The sequence below is a fragment of the Diadema antillarum genome, unplaced genomic scaffold, assembly GCF_040938485.1.
Source record: "Diadema antillarum isolate AM-2024a unplaced genomic scaffold, OU_Dant_1.0 seq00000156_RagTag, whole genome shotgun sequence".
Lineage (NCBI taxonomy): Eukaryota > Metazoa > Echinodermata > Echinoidea > Diadematoida > Diadematidae > Diadema > Diadema antillarum.
This window is the reverse complement of record NW_027271228.1, coordinates 543,080-561,388: the sequence shown is the minus strand read 5'-3', so window position 1 is coordinate 561,388 and position 18,309 is coordinate 543,080. Positions and strand designations below refer to the sequence as shown.

The 18,309-nt window shown below is 36.9% G+C and overlaps 1 pseudogene; it reads left to right on the top strand.

Annotated features, from left to right (window-relative positions):
* The window catches only part of LOC139727829 (ATP-dependent 6-phosphofructokinase, muscle type-like), a 38,724-nt pseudogene extending 20,804 nt beyond the window's left edge, over nucleotides 1-17,920 (top strand).
* The last annotated feature ends 389 nt before the right edge of the window (nucleotides 17,921-18,309 follow it).

The following is an 18,309-nucleotide window of genomic DNA, read 5'->3' as shown; positions in this document are numbered from 1 at the left end:
TAATCAAAACCATGTGATGATATAGTTTATTTGATTATGTACAAGACCTTATTTTTGCTCGTAATAAGATTTATCCCATTGGCTATAATGGGCCCGGATGATTGTAATAATCTTCCATGATCCTTTTATGCTATTTCCTACACACACAGACCCAGGAGGTTGGAAAGGCACTAAAGGCCAAAGAATTCACCAAGGCTTGTGAGCTGAGAGGAAAGTATGTAGTTTGTATCTTTCTCAATAGACCCACATAGCATAGACACAGCAGATGCTGTTAAAGAGCATTATCAGGGGGTGTTTCGTGAAGAATTTAAGTTGAACTTAAAAGTTAAGATCAACTTAGAATTGTGGTTTGCCATTAGTTTCTCTTTTCAGTTTTTATCTAATGTTTTCAGAATCCACTTTAAATTGTTGTCAAAGTTTACAAAAAACTTCTTTGTCCCTTTCTTTATTTTGTCAATCAACACATGTATGAAAAAGTTTCCAAAATATTAATTGCTATTGTGAAAGTTAGAATATAATTGAAGTCACACACAGCATACCATAATTTTAAGTTGATATTGAAATTGATGATCGACTTTAATTCTTTTGAATATGAAACACCCCCTGGATTCAGCCAGGTGAATGCCAGAGACCTAGGAGCTGAGAGATGGGCTGTAAAGAACTGAAAATATCCAATTTTATTCACAGCACCTGTAAAATAACAGTTCAAATAATAATTTTGATCCTCTGCAACAAACATTGATAGAGTTGTGATTTCAGGTGTGAGCATTACCTTGAGTATTTATTAATTGTTTTTAGTATAAGTGGATGATTTGATAGTGGCATTAAAGTAATGGAATACAGTTCACATATACTAGCCAAACTCATATTTCCACTTGGAAAATTGATCATTGAAACATCTTGCTGTTGACCATGTAATGTTTGTAAACTTTGCATTTAATATTCAATGTTAGAATGCTGTTTAGAGCACATGAACTGTGTAAAGTGAATTCCACAGTCTTGATGTCCATGACATGGATATTATATGAACATTCGTGAAGACTTATATGAGATTTGGGAGTGTTGGAAACAGACAGGTGAAAATATGACAAAGATTTTGTAATGCAAAGACATCGTGACAGTAGAGGCAAGATATCAGAGAGCGCTTGATACATCATAACAGAAATATACATGCATTTGACAAAATATATTTAGGAATGTTCGCTGTGTCTCATGCATTTCGGGACCAAGAGTATATGAAGAGAAATATATATATATATATTTCAATGTGTGATATTTCATTCTCTGTATGTTGCTTTGTAGGAGCTTTGTCAATAACCTGCAGACATACCTGACCTTGTCCCGTGTGAAGCCTCATGAAAATGTGTGCAGTCTGGACGGCAAAACTTGTGCTGTAAGTACAGTTTTTAGGACATCATATCATCTTTTGAGCAGGTGCAAGCCAGTTTATTTTTAGTTGCTTCAGCATATTGATGTTTCTTTTTTTTTTGTGATGCTTTGTTGGTTCTTGAGAATTGTAGTGAAATCACCATCCAGTGAAGTGGGGGTATTAGTAAATTGGTAACTGGAGGTTCAAGTTTGTTTGTGAAATTGCGTGTCCAGTCACTTTGAGACTGTCTGTCATTCATATTGCCGAATATTTACTAAAGAAAGCAAGTCAGTCTTCCTGGACACTATACACGCAATGCGCACATCACTATGGACAAAACATTTTGTCTGCTGAGAATGGATAATGGAAGATCTCTCTGGACGATTTATTGTACTCTTCGCATGTTTATGGAGATAGTTTGGGACATCATTTTGTAAATTTATGAGCGCGGCACTCGCTCTCTGATTAAACTTGCAGAGTAACTTCAACTTTGCTGTGATGAATGTCGGTGCTCCTGCAGCCGGGATGAATGCTGCCGTGAGGGCGTTTACCAGAACCTCTCTCTTCAATGGTTACCATGTCTACCACATCAACGACGGCTTTGAAGGACTCGTCAATGATAAGGTGGGAATTTTGTTAAAACAAAATATAAATTATGGCAGAGCCGCAAAAAGTGTGTGCAACACAAGTTTGATAACTATGGGGACATATCTATCAAAATGTTATCTGTAAGTAAATGTATAGCACATTTGACATCTATTCATAGTTTAACTAATAGAATCATGAGAGATATAATCTCTTTTAGTAATGCTCTGCAGTCTTTCTTCTTTTCTTTTTCCTTCCTCCGGAGTCATGATACATGTTTCAAAATTGAAATGGGGACATGAAGTGGGACTTTCTAAAAATTCTGCTAAGCGCAACAAGTTGTCAGTTCATAATTTGATTGAGAATCATTGATGTCTTGAGAGTTTGTATAGTCAATATGCTACTGTGATTGTAACCAGTCTATGAGAGGGACTAAACCATTTGTGATTCTAAAACTTATCTGATTTTCCTTCTAACTGGTGTTATATTCAAAATAACCTTTCCATCGTCCAGAGACTCTAACTCCAACCATCTTTAAATTAGTAGATTCTCCTGCCGAGACCCCCTAGCAAAGTGAACACTTCACTTGCACAAATGTGCGCACAATGTTACGAGTGCATAGGGTACATCACAAGCTCATTGTAGGGTCAAAATGTGATTAAAATCATCTTAAATTTTATCATTGTAACATAATTAGACAATGAATTGAAACCCAAGTATGTGGCACCAAAGTGATGGGGGAACAGTGACTGATGTTATGATGATATTTATTTCTGTCTTTACTTTCATCCACTTTTCTGGCAGGATGAGGTAAGGTTTTCATTCCCTGTCTCCCATCCCTTACCCCACCCCCATGCTGTCAGCCATTTTGTCTGTGTGGTTTCTTTATAGTGGCATGGATGTAAATCTAACATAAAAGTATCATCTGACTAATTTTTGTCTTTCCTGGCTGGCCCTGTAACATTCAAAACATATTTGATTAAGTTTCTGTTTTTAAGCTTCCAGTTTAAAGGTATGCCGGTAGTCTGGTTGTACAACTTTTTTTTTCTCTTTCTTTTTTTTTTTCCGCTGGATTGTTAAGTAACTTTTTTTCATTTATTTATTTAAATCTATTTTTCAGTTTGGTTCATAAAGCTGCGGTGCATGTGTGCTGGCTGTGTTTGTGTATGTGTGACTGCACACAATATGGAGCATTTGTCTCTCTTAAAATCAAAGGCAAAAAGCATGGCAAGTTTTATGATGGAGAGATTGTTGAATGTACATAACGATATTTCAATTTGTCCAAAATATTCGTCAACCAGGATGAAAATGGCAATGTTGATCATTAATGTTTGTAACATGCATAGTGGCACAAGTCATTCAACAGAGTATGATGGTGTCAAATAAATGGCAAGAGAAAAGAAACACACAGTGTCTGGAGAGAAAAAAAAACAACGACGACCACAAGTAACGAATGATGAATGCATCAACAAACAAAAAAGCAAAAAAGAAAATCATCAAGAAGATTGTGTCCTCATGAAATGTAGATATCGTTCTTGTTTTTTCCTGTGTAATCATTTCAGTGTATCCCACAATTTTCTAATTTATTGTGTCACATACTTGGTACATTTGTGTTATACAGTCAACCTCGCCTAAGTCGAATCTATTGGGACCGGCGAAAACACTTCGACTTACGCGAATTTCGACTTCCGCGGAAGTCGAATTTTTCTTCAACTTGTATTTCCAGACGAATTTTCATAATGCAGCGTCTTATTATGTTTTTAGTGGCCGTGAAATTACAGTAGACGGTGGTATTATGTTGTAATCAGTGTTTTTGTTTTGTTTACGTTTTAAAAAAGAATCCTGGAGCTCAATTGGACTGTGATAATCGAAATGCGTTGCACGTAATTTCTGCAAAAGATCGCGAAACGAACGCGGGAGTTCGGGGCGCCGTTATTTGTTTGGGGATGTTTTTACTTCATTAGAATTTGAATTAGATATATATATATATATATATATATATTTTCAATGAACTTTTCCGCACAATGCGTCATGATTTGGTCGTGATTTGTTTTTTAAAATGTCTTTACTGTCTCGACATAGCGCTTGACCTTCGTCAGACGTGCGCGATGTTCGCAAAATCTTCGTGAAACCTCGAACAGACTCCGAAGCTTCTTCGGAGAATGTCTCGCGCATGTTTCGCGATATTCTCCAATAAATTTTTATAATGCAGTGTCTTTTTGTGTCTTTATTGGCAGTTGAAATACAGTAGACGGTAGCAGTACGTATAGTATTTAGTGTTTTTGTTTTGTTTTGAGTTTTAAAAAATCGAGAAACTTAGTTATTGGACTGTAATAATCGAAATGCGTTTCATGTACGTCAAAGGGATCATTCGACATTTTATTTAAGCATCTTCCGCAGCTGAATGTTATTGCTATTTATTTTCGAACGTGAAAGCAAACATCCGGCATTTATCTTATCATCGTACGGAGTTGAATGCTATTGTTATTCATTTCCGAACGTCAAAGCAAACATCAAACGTTAATTTCCGCTGCACCATCGAACGCATCATTTCGAAATTTAAAAGCAAACTTTCGACAGTTATTTTAGCATCGTATGGAGCAGAAGATTACTATTATTCACTTCGAAACGTAAAAGCAATCATCTGACATTTATTTCAGCATCTTCCGGAGCCGAATGTAATTGCTATTTACTTGCGAAAGTAAAAACAAGCATCGGACATCTATTCTATTTAATCATGGTACAAATACGGTGTTGAATATCATTGTTATTCATCTCCGGACGTATAAGTGACCATTCAACATTTATTTTAGCATCTTCCGGAGCTGAATGTTATTGCTATTTATTTTCGAACGTAAAAGCAAACATCCCGCATTTATTTTATCATCGTACGGAGTTGAATACTATTGTTATTCATTTCCGAACGTCAAAGCAAACATCAAGCGTTAATTTTACCATCGAACGCATCTAAATGTTACTGCTCTTCATTTCAAAATTTGAAAGCAAACATCCGACAGTTATTTTAGCATCGTATGGAGCAGAATATTACTGCTATTCATTTCCGAAGTAAAAGCAATCATCTGACATTTATTTCAGCGTCTTCCGGAGCCGAATGTTATTGCTATATTTACTTTCGAAATTAAAAACAAGCATCCGACATTTATTAAATCATGGTACAAACGGAGTTGAATATTATTGTTATTCATCTCCAAACGTCAAAGTGACCATTCGACATTTACTTTAGCATCTTCCTGAGCTGAATGTTGTTATTTACTTTCGAACGTAAAAGCAAACATCCGGCATTAATTTCATCATCGTACGGACTTGAATATTATCATTATTCATTTCCGAACGTCAAAGCAAACATTCGACATTCATTTCAGCATCTTCCGGAGCCGATTGTTATCCTTATTCATTTCCAAACGCAAAATCAAATATCTGACATAAATTTCAGCACCGTACGGAGCTTAAAGGGTGTGTACAGTTCTGGTCGAGGTGAAGATTTAGCTTTTAACATTTTGCGAGATATTCAGAAACCACTCTATGAGATGTCAAGAGCATGCAGTTCTAAGGGGTATCAAAAGTTTATTCGATGAAAATCAGTTTTGAAATGGCTGAGATATCCAAAAACAAGATGAAACAAAGAGATCCTAATAAAGTTGTGGCATGTCGCCTTTTATTATTAGCACTTTTTGGGATATTTCAGCCGTTTGAAAACCAATTTTCATCAAATAAACGTTGAATCCTTCTTAAAATTACATGCTCTTTCATATTTTATAAGAGGCTTTTCATTATCTCACTTAAGAATGTTCAAAACATGAATCCCTACCTCAACCAGTACTGTACAGTTAATGGCAAACATCCGACTTTTTTTCGCGGGCCACCAAACTGTTGAAAACGCATTATTTCTTTTAATAAAAAAAAGTCCCAAAATACACTTTAGATAACTCCCAATGCACGCGGAAATTATGTTTGAAACTTAAGATAATGTGTGGGGGAACCTGGGGGGGGGGGGGGAAGATGCTTGTGAGTTGTGGGGTAGCACTCACGGTCTGCACACACATACGCAACGGAGAAATGAAAGGGAAAGAAAGGTAAAAATTCTAAACTCAAGACAGTTATCAATCTCCTTGAAAAAATTCTCCAATGATTAATGAAAAATTTGCGTGGTTGTATTTCCCTTGCGTGTTTTTCGTTTACGTAACTGGCTGTATTTTAGCAAAAGTATTCACGCGACATTTACACATAGGCCTACATCATGGGAACTTGGCATAAACTGCACAAGAATGTGTGTTTTTGTTTTTTGCTTCATTTTCGGAACACATTCGGATAAAAACTTCCGAATGTTTGATTTTGCCGTTCGCGTCCTTCGCAAATCGTTCGTGTGCTCCGCAAAGTCTCACTGAGTTCAGATGTTTGCGAGCGTGGCGAATAGGCTCCTATTAGGGAATTTCAAAATTCTTCAACAGTTGCAATCAAATTCGTAAACAATTGCAGTCAAACTCGCACACTGTTTTTATTGTCGGAAGCGGTTTTTGTTGTCCCAAAGACGCTCGCAAACAGAGATTGGTGGCTTGTACCGGATTGTGAGGACCTTTTCTTCTTCCGTTTTCTCCCCAAACCCCGCTGCGCTGCCCGCACATGGCTCGCCTCTACCCTGGTACATGTGATTATGTTCTTCTCAGCTGGACATCAAGGATACAAGGGATATTAGGGTTAACTTGTATTCGACCCTTGGGAGTATTATATACAAAAGTAGTGTTTTTTCCTTCGTTATTTATCGAAGAATGGAAGAATGCTTCACTTCCATGCTTGAATGACGTACGGGAAAAAAAAAAACTTCGACTTGTGCGATGAAAATCACATGTATTTACACAAATTTGGACTCGAAATTATCTTGACTTAGGCGAAATTCGACTTGTAAAACTTCGACTTGTGCAAGATTATTTTAAAGAAATAAGTAAAGAGAAAATCGGGACTTTTCTGGAGCTTCGACTTGGCCGAGTTTTCGACTTATGCGAGGTCGACTTAGGCGAGGTTGACTGTATTTATTTCAAAAAACATTTACTATTTACTCCTCCAAAATCATAATTGATATATGCTCTAAATAATATCAAGCATTACATGTATTTGTGTGCTACGCTTATTTGCATTTTATGTGATATCCAAAAGTCTTCTCTTTTTACCTGCCATATGTATACAATACGGTTAAACCATGGTCTTAAATCTGCCATGCCCACTTGCAATACATTGTCACATTCTGAAAATTGGTATAAATCATGCTTTGAGTTGGAAAATGAAAGAAACAGAAAACATATTCAGACAATCATCAAGCTAAACACTGTTGCCAAATATATGGATATGTTTGTACTCAGTATTCAATTACATCCATTGATATTATACGTAGTTATATTACAATATTTAGCATTCAGTCTTTAGTATTAACTTCATTCAGACTCTTTCACCAACATATGACACAACACTGGAGGGCATTGGGAATGTTGAAGGTTTGGGTTTTTATTTGATTCTTTGTGTGTGAGTTTGTGTGTATTTTTTCGTTTCTTCACTTGTCATTCTTGATGACATTGCTAAAATAATAGAGACAAAATATCTCCTACTAAAGATGCACTCAGTTCTGTCAACGTGGGAGCAGCAGTGTGAAAGGTCAAGTCACTGCTACAGGGGGTATGTGAGTCTGCCAACAGGGTCTAGAGAAGATGACACCACAGCAGATTATTTGTTGTTTTTTTCAGTGGGGGGGGGGGGGGGGGGGTGAATCCTGAAAGGGGCAGTGCAAAAAGTCAAGAGCTATTTTTGTCATGAACTCAGGTTGTGGAGGTTTCTCTCAGGTAATCTTTGTATTAAATCCACAATTCCTTTCCCTGCCTTGTAGTTTCGGTGAATCTGCTATTAATGCACAAGTCTAATAAAAAGTTGCATTTCGTCGGGTGCCCGTGCATTGGCCGTTAATGCAATACAATTTGTATTGCGTTAACGGCCAATGCACGGGCACCCGACGATTTACAATTGTTTCTAGGTACTTGAATAGTATTTAAGAAATGTTTTGATTTCACACTGTGCACAAATTCAGAATTTATAACAAAGCACTCTTCTTAAAGCATATGTATTTATATGTATATCTAATTATAGCATGCTTTTCTTCTGTTCCCTCGTATTGTGTTTATAATGTACATTTGTAGTGAAAGAAAAATATGCTTGTGCAGTAGGTAGACAGATACCAGCCACAGGCTTTTGAATAATAAATAGGTCAAATCACATACCCCCAGATTAAATCTGTGCTCAAAGGTAATCACCTTAATGATTTAAAGAGAAATTCTGTCCTTATATTATGATGCTTTGTATGAAAGCTGTGATTTCAGCAAAGTAGTGAAAATTTTGGGATGGGCGAATCAGACACACATAAAGATGTTTATGATGAACCGATAAAGTTTAGAGATTGAGGGAAATTGGCAACTCTTTGTGATGTAGTGCTCCATTTCTGTTGTACACAGAAATTCACTTATTTTCATTTTTGTCAAGTATTTTGGCACAGACAGAACTTATCCACTGGGTTAACATGCACACTGTGCTACTCGTGTTATATACTAAGAACAGGTCTGAGAAAAGTATTGGGGGGGGGGGGAATCAAAATTGCAGAATTTTTCTGTAAAAGTCTGTCCCTTTTTACCGTAGAAAGGCCTGTTCTGTTCTCTAGATCGTCGCATATTGTGTATGTTCAGATTACTGTAATGCACTGTTGATACATGAATGTGCTTACACTGCAAGTGTCATATCTCTGTATGATTTCAGAGCTATTCAAACCAATGTACAAACCTGGAAATCATGTGGAGGGTGATGCAATATGCCTGTACATTCTTTTCTGCCAAACAACATTTGGATAATTTGGAACAAGTTTTTGCAAACACTGTTCTTTTTCACCATTAAGCTGCACAAATGTCTTTGATTGATGCAACAGATAACCAATTGTTATGGGGGGCTCTTTTTAATTTTAATTTGATTTTGCTTCTTTCTGATGAATAACTCTGGGGTTAATATTAAATTTTGGTATGTCTGCATAAGTTTATATAATTTTGTACAAACTCATCAGAATGGGACATTTAGGGTTGTTTTTTGTTTTTTTGTTTTTTTATCCTGCTACTTTACATAAACTATGGTTAATTTTTGTTGGCTTGTTAGTTTGTCACTGATGCTGTTTGTGTTGAAGCTGCTGCGAAGCTAATAGCTATATGAATTTGTTTTCTGTATAAAAAAGAAAAGATGAACTTTAGGAAGATGCATGAATATGTGTTGGATATTGTGTTTTGAGTTTAGAACATGAAATTATTTTTTTTTAATTATTGTGCATGTTTCTTCTACTATATTTTGTGGGTTATTTGCGTGAACGTTGGTATTTTTAGGAGGCTGAATGCAGTTTACTTTGATATTTCCAGAAGGTTAATATTTTCGTAACTAAAGGCTGTACAAATGGAATAAAGAGTCCGTCAAAAACAAGATCCATTATAAGATGATGTTTGAATGATTAAGTATGAATTTTGAAATCTTGTATGAGGAGCAATTTCACCTGATCTTATGTTAATTGTGATGTCACTGTAGTTGCTAGGGAGTTGAATAGGGGACTATTAGTTGCTTTAAAAAAAAAAAAAAAAGCTGCAAACTTGAAATATGACAAACATGATTTCAAGTGCATAACGCTTTGATTTCCCCGGCTTAGTAATCTTTTGTTGGATAGTTCTTTTATTGCTGGCATTCTCTATCTCAAATTTTTGGCTTCCTTTATTAACACATGTTTTGAGTGATGACTGCATGGTTTCAATTAATAAATTGTGTGAAAAGCTATGCTAATTATTTAGCTAGCTATTTATGCTAACTAAAATGCAAATATAGACTTTATCACCAGAGTGTGTTTATAAGCAAATTAACAGCCATGTGACAATTTATGTGATTACTCATGTTTTAGCTTTGTATTGTCAGAAAACTTCTGCTTTAAATTTCTTGATTTCATATGAGTTAGATCAAATATTTACTGTAATAGATTAAAAGTAAATCTTAGGTAATGGTTTAACTGCTTCACATATCAGATCACATTCTGTTTTCTTTCTTGCACTCCAAATAACCTCTAATCAAGTATTTGCAAAGTATGTGTTATCTAAAATCTCATGCCCATATTTAACCATATTTTTTCCTTCTGTGCAGGTGAAGCTGGCAGGTTGGATGGATGTGAGTGACTGGGTGAGACAGGGTGGATCTCTGCTTGGTACCAACAGGTAACACTGAAGACATGCTACCCCTTCACATAAACACCAGAAGACATGCTACCCCTTCACACCGCTAATCCTATCAAGTATATTTCTACTCCATACAGAAGTTTACTTCAAAGGAATAGATCAAAAAATTATGGTTATGAAAGTGTAAACATAGTATGGAATTGCACTGGCATAATATTGGGCCAAGGGGATGGGGGCAGAGTCTCAACTTGAACCGGGTAAACTTGGAGCATGGTTTAGTCTTCAGGAGTAATGAAACATGATGTTTCAGTCCATTTCAAGTTATGAAATGTTGATATGCATGTAGATTTAAATTGAAGTATTTTTTTTTTAACCCATTGAGGACGAATCCCGAGTATACTCGGGCAGGTGTCTATGGAAATGCGTGTTGTAGCAAAATCAGTCCGTCCTCAATGGGGTAACTTACGCCACATTGGGCAAACTTTGACAAAAAATGGACAGACTTGCAAAATGAGCTTCTGGCTCCAAACAAGGATTGTGTGTTGTCAAAAGAGCAACATTATGTTTAAGTGGAGTAGAGAATGCAGTTGGTAGACAAATATTACAGCAAGCACTCTGTGGCTGTGACTGTCGCTCTCTCTTGAACAATCTTTTCAAAAGTTTTGGCAGGTAGTGCCAGAGTTGAACAGTACGGTGTATATATGCAGGACTGTACACAAGTATGAGGCACAGGGGGCAGTTGCCTTTCAGAGGTCTTCATAGGTTGCCTTTTTTATTCAACAAATGATGTACTTGTAACATTTGAACAAATGATTTATGACTGTCGTTACTTGCTCCCACTTTCTCATAGGACGACTCCCAAGAAGAATATGGCAGCAGTGGCAGAGAAGATTAAGAAATACAAAATCCATGCTCTGCTTTTGATTGGAGGTTTCGAGGTTTGTTGTGTTTTTATACTGTCTGTAGAATTATTCTGGACCAGTGATCTAAGTTTGTAAGAGATGTTGATGGTGAAAGAGCAGTCATATTTCATTTTTCGTGCTACTACTGTAATACTGTCGCTATTAGTATTATTTTCAGTTTATTTTTGATTGAACTGTGCAGGAATAACTTCTAGGGGCTGAAGATACAAAGTAGTCAAATGTAAATTTCAATTATAAATATTCTTACTCCTCATTATGGTCACCATCATCGTCATCAGTGATGTTGATTTGTAGCATTGGAACATTTATAGATTGCTATCATGCTTACGATTTGTGAAAATATTTTTTGTAAAAAGTATTTGTTTAAATAAATTAAGATCGATGAGTAAAACCATCATAAATTTAACAAAGGTTGATTCCTAGTCCAACCACCAGTTGTCCTGAGCGGTGTTAACCAATTTCTCACCCTCTCCCCTCTGCAGGCATATGTGAGTGTGATTGAGATGTCCAAGGCAAGGAAAGAGTTTCCAGAGCTCTGTATCCCAATGGTTGTAATTCCTGCCACGGTCAGTAACAACGTCCCGGGAACAGAGTTCACTCTGGGAGCAGATACTGCCCTCAACGCCATCACTGAGGTAGGTTTGAGGTCTAGCATGTCAAAGTGACCACTTTTTTTAAAGGTTTGGTCAAACTAGGGGAAAACAATGGCCTGTTTTATGAGAAAACAGGTGCAATTATTCTAAGTAAGGAATAATTGGACGTACTGTGGCTATGATATAAATGCTTGCATCTGATAGGTTGTTCCTGCTCCCATGGCAACTGCAATAATTTTTGAGTGGCAGTGACTGCAAGCTCTCTACTAGGCCTCAGTGCTCCAGTAGGAACTATGTCACAGTTTATGACAGTGTTCGCAGCCAAATAGCAATTATTTGGCCATAAAAATACAAAATCTCTATATTTTGTTTATTTTAGATTGAAATCATAACATTTATTAAATTTCAAACTGACATTTTCTCACTTCAATCAAAGCAATCAATTTAACTGCAGCTGCACTACAAACAAATGAAAACTAAGTATTTCTTCCAACTTAAAAGGAAAAACTGTGTACCTAGTCATGATAAAACACCTACAAGATGCAGAAATTGATGTGCTGAAGGTGACGTAGCATGCATAATTAAGTGCTGAACAGGCATAAAGTGTAAATGTGTAGGAGAGTCGTAAAATGCGTAACTTTTACAGTTACCATGCATTTCTGCCTTTGCTATGCAGACACTACCAACAGTTTGTTATTCAATGGTCTGTTTTTCCTGCAATCATTCAGATCTGTGATCGCATCAAGCAGTCTGCCAGTGGGTCGAAGCGCAGAGTTTTCATTGTAGAGACCATGGGTGGATACTGCGGTTACCTAGCAACCATGAGTGCGCTGGCTGGAGGAGCGGATGCAGCCTACATCTTTGAGGAACCATTCACCATCAGAGACCTAGAGGTTGAGTTTTTGTTTGGACTACATATTGAAAATTGAGTTTTAGTCACCATTGCTTTCAAATGTTCCAGCCCTGTTTGACATGATGTTCATTTTGATACTTTGATTGTATGTTGATCTTTTAAATGAGATGTTTCATTCCTCCGCAAAGCTTCTATTCAAAATCATAACATGTCAATATAAATGTTTAGTGTCACTTTCACAGGCATATATATCCAGGGCTTAGGTATTTGATGTATGCTATGTAGGCTTGAGTGTGGATACAACTGTGTATTGTCTATACCACAGGGTCATGATGTTTGTCTAATGCCAAATTTCATGAGAATTTGAATAGTTACCTTTTGTTATTTTTGTTTTCTTTTAGCTTGATGTCACTCACTTGGCAGCTAAGATACAGGACAATGTGCAACGAGGACTGATTCTGAGGTGATTAATATTTCTGTAACTTTAAGAGTGTGTCTATTGGACACATTTGGGGTAACCATGGGAATGAATGACAGTTGATCTAGCATGGATGAAGTTACGTGCAATATGTGGAGTGGACTATTCTGTCGAGTGAACATATTAGCTTTTCTATTAGTTGTATGCTACAATTTAGGTGCTAAATGATGATCCTTCATTGTGATGAGCTTTACTGTTGGTGTTGAAATATGACTGATAAAAAATAAAAAAAACAACCAGTAATTGTGCCAACTGTGAATCCTGGTAATTGTGTTACTGTAACTTGCCTATGTTTCTCAGTGAGCTTTTCTGTCAAATGGAGAACATTTCTTTTTTACTACAAAATACAGGCTGCGTTTTTGGCACACATGCAAGTCTTACATGTTGATGGATTTGACTAGAAAATTTATTGGAAGTAGCATTTACAATTTTTTCTAAAATAGATTTGAAATTTAGGTACAATAAAACAATATTAAGTACAACTAGAAAAGCACTCTGAGAGCGCAGACCTCCGCCAAGTGGCTACTTTCCACCGATGATCTTGCTCTTTCATAGAGATCAGTGATTTCCATCTATACTATGCATGCTGAAAAATCGGCCGATTTCCTAATATAGAAGCCTTTCTTGCGTCATAAACTCTTGGCTGCGCGGCACACCTCGCCCTAGCAGAAATTAGAGCACGCATTTTAGTGCGTGTATGAAAACCTCAAAATGGCACAGCTTGAAGTCCCAAGTTCATTGAATTTCTACCTGCCAAAATATCAAAAATCGATGGTAAAATCCATAAAAATTTCCGGATCACTACCAAAATTTAATCATCTGTTACTTGTGTAATCATCTGTTACTTGTGTCATTCTCAACCTTTCCTGCAAGTTTCATCAAAATCTGTTCACAACTCATTGAGTTATTTTGCACACGGACAAACAAACAAACAAACACTGATGAAAACAGAACTTCCTTCCTTGGAGGAGGCAATAAAAGATATTTACAAAGTCCTTGGGTAATAGATTAACTGATTATCAATTCACATTGTGGGAATCTAGTCTAATTCTCGGTGGTAGAACAAACTACAGGCTGCAGCCCTTCACATTGTAACTTCATTTTATTCTCCTTTCCTCAACGTGATCCCTTCAGGAATGAGAATGCCAGCAAGAACTTCACCACTGACTTCCTGCAGCGGCTGTACTCTGAGGAAGGCAAACACCTCTTCACCACTAGGATGAATGTCTTGGGCCACATGCAACAGGTGAGATGTGGGGACTGGCTGGACCCCTGCAGGCTGGACCCTGCTGGCTAGGTCTTAGACCTGTCTGAAAGCTTATTAGTAGTTTTCATCATTCCTAGCTTGTCACTGTATTCTGTGTCTGCCTGTCATGGACTATTAGGAGTATGCTAATCTCTTGTTTTTATATGACATGATGTGCCTGCTTGGACCATTTGATTACTATTCTTAGTCACCTTTTAATAGGAAATCGCAAAAGGGCAGTATCATTTGCTTGTTTTCCAAAGTGTGTCTGCGTGTGGACCAATTCACCAGGTTTCCCCCCTTGCTCTTCCTCAGAAGTGAAGTAGGATCTGTTATACTTATTATTCCTCCTGTTCCTTCTTTTCACTCTGTGCCTTCTGCTCATCATCACAATATTTGTTCATATCATCTTTAGTTTCTGTGATTGTAGTAGGAGTAGAAATAGTAATAGTCCTCACATGCATACACTTGGTCTAAGTCAGGTTGTGTCAATGTCATGCCAGACATTTCTACGCCGAGTGTTATTTTGTTTTTCCTCTTTTCAGGGTGGGAGCCCCACCGTGTTTGACCGCAATCTGGGAACCAAGCTGGGTGTCAAGGTCTCAAACTTTCTTCAAGAGAAGGTCCAGGAAAACTGCAAGGATGGTAAGTGAAGCATGCTTGACTTCCAATTTCAAACACCGATATACAAATGAGCTTGTCTTATGGAGTTTTAAGAACATATGAAAACTTCTGTGCCATTACCAGATTCTAAGAAAAGACACAATCTCCAAATGGAAATGAAATGGATGTTGCCCATTTGAATATCTGCTCAAAGTGTAATCGTACAGCCAAACTAAAATCTCTGCATTGTACATTAAGAAGAAATGCGTAATTACAGATAGAGGATGAATGAAGTGTACTAAGTAATATATCAATATATCAAATATATGTGCTGAATACCAATGCTGGATTATGGATAGAGGATATATATTATGAAATACTTAGAATATGTGTTATACACTAATGCTTGATTATAGATAATGTGTAATACGTTGAAAATTTGTTATACACTAATATTGACACCCCTCCAATATTTTTGTTCAGGTGTGGTGTTTACGGATTCAGCCTCCACAGCATGTCTCCTCGGCATTGTGAAGAGAGTCGTTGGTTTCACACCAGTGGCTGCCCTTGAACCAATAACAGACTTTGAGTAAGTCATAGCATTATAGAAAAATAAACAGACTTTGGTCACTCAAAGCACTTCAGGACATAAATATCAGTTCGACTTAAGAGCAACTCAGGGAGAGGAAATCCATATTACTGTAAAACATGATTTATTCGCGGCATGAAATTTTCGTGAATTGGAGCCCATGGCCTTTTTCGTGGCATGAAATTTTTGCGGATTGCCTCTGGCATTCAATGCATATAGTGTAGACAAGAACTTTCGCGCGCATTGTAATTTCGCGAATCTTGGCACTCGCGAAATTCGCGAAATTAAAATGCACGCAGACATTCCACGTTTTACAGTATTCATGAAGTACCAAATGAAATGATCACTGAAGTCAAGTCAAGTGGTATAGATATATTATTTAGTAGAAATTAAGTCTCAACTCTCTATGATGTTGTTTATGTATTAAGTCACATTGTTTGTTGGGGAAAGTGGATAGCAGGTCAGGGATTTCTTATATTTGTTGCAGACATAGGGTTTTCTTTTTGTTTTGTTTATTCAATTTGAATCTTATTTTCTTGCAGGCATCGCATACCCAAAAAGCAGTGGTGGATTAAATTGCGCCCTCTTCTGAGGATTCTTGCCAAGCACATGGAGATCTACGTAGCTGAGACAGAAGACGTTGCCCAGCCAGTGGAGTAGATGCCATGACAGCTATCAGCCATGGTGCTGTCTGCTGTGTGTGCTGCAGTACATTAGGAGTGCTATTACAATAGACACGTACAGTATTGAGAAGTGTTGGTGATTACTTTGTTCCGTGAGGGAGCTACAACCAGTGTGCAAACTCAGCTTTAAGTGTGATGTGATAATCATGGCTATTGGTACTGACCTCTTGTATTGCCCAACCATTGTCAGTTGCAGCAGCCTTACCCATGCATACGGACACCTCCACCTTTCACCAACGAAGCACAAAGTCTTGCCTAGCACCTACATCTTTTGTGTGCCAATGCAGCAGCATTAGTTTGGTCAAACACTGGGGCTGCCTTCTGATTGGGCTTTGCCGTTTTATATTTGCACCGTTACAGACTAAGAGCCAGGTTCAGACTTTATACTCCATAACATGTTCATTCCATCTTTCCTTTTTGCGACAATTGTTCATAAAACATGTCTTGACTTTTTCACATCAAATCACTCCTATGCATGGTGGTGAACTGGGCTTGCTTACTGATAATATCATAGCTCTCTGCAATGTCCCTCTTATGACACTGATTTTCACAGCATAAGAGATGGCTTGTTATGATTTTTAATAGATTGTGATGCAAATTAGGTTGATGGTATAATCAAAAGCTGACTTTTGTTTGCAGTGATATAGCAGCATACAAAATTTGAATTGATGTGTTGCTTTAATGAAAATTGAAGCCATATCATGTGGGTTTTCCTTCACATAAGTTTGGTTTATTTGTTGTTGTTTTTTAATTTGAAAAGGGTAGGTGTATTTTGGAATGCATTGATGTTGATATTTTCTTAGAGAAGAATATGTATTATGATATGGAATGATACATAGATCTCTAGAACCAGTTGATTTTTTCTCCCATCAAATGTGTGCATGTTGTTTGTTGATTTATATTTGTTTTATTTCAAATCAGATGCTCTCAAAGAAGTTACAGTTTATGTTATGCCCATGACAAATATTTCTAGGAAGTTTGAAATCACTTTTTTTTTTTTTGTATCATTATCAGAAGGTGAACATTTCCCCCATTTTAAATCACTATGTATGATACGGTGTCTCAGCAGGTTAGAAAGGCATTAGAGCCATTAGCGTAATGCCCTTATAAAGTGGATACAAAGAAAATTACTTGTTCTCAAGCTGTCCCTCATTTTAGCAGATGACTGGTAGAAAGGGCTTAGACAGTAGAATGTAAGGTGAATGGTTGTCCCATGGTCAAAGTTGCTCAGTATGATGGGAAAGATTTTAATAAATGTGTACATCATACGTACGCCATAAAGTGCAATGGATAAGTCATTACTCATAACCAACCATGCAGACAAGAAAAAAAAAAATCTCTTTTGAAAAATGGCATTGAAATGTGCTGAATTTTTCAATTAGAAGATGGACCGAATTACAACTCACACTAAGGCTTATGAAATAGAATCTTGCTGCCAGGTATTGAAAGTGTATTTCTCTTTGTAGTGGTAATCATTGAATGCATGTTTATATATAAATCTTCAGCCCTTTCAGGAGCTTTATGCATGTACACTTTCGATGATGCAGTTATTTATGTGGCATGAATGCCAGATTATGGTGTCTATGTTGTATTTACAAGATCCCCCATTTCCCAGTACTCTTCCTATAACAGGCAGTTGACTGTTGTGAAATGTGCAAATCTGTTTTGAAGTTATGAAATTCGTGCATGTTATTTATTAACTGTAGCCTTGTGCAAGTATTACATGCTTTGTAAGTCAGATATACATTAAAAGGAACAGGCAGTTGGTCACTATTGCATCCAATACAGTAAGTTGCATGGTCATACTTTGTGTTATTAGCAAATGTGCCTGTTGCACATAGAAATCAAAAGATATACCAGGTAAGACCTAGTGATGTTTTGTGTGCCAAATGTATTTGTATATATGCAGAGAAAATTACATTTAGGAATTTACACTGTACCTTGAGGGTGTGAACTGTTTTCTCCTCCACTTCTGGGACATGTTCTTTAGTGTCACATGACTTTCACATAGCAACAGTTAAGACAAATGGGTACTATTCCCTGAGTAAGTCTTCTGACTTAAAACTGTTGAATTTCATCATTCCTGAATGGGAGGTGATCCTCATTGATGACTGGGGCAAATGTGATGTGAAGAGAAATCA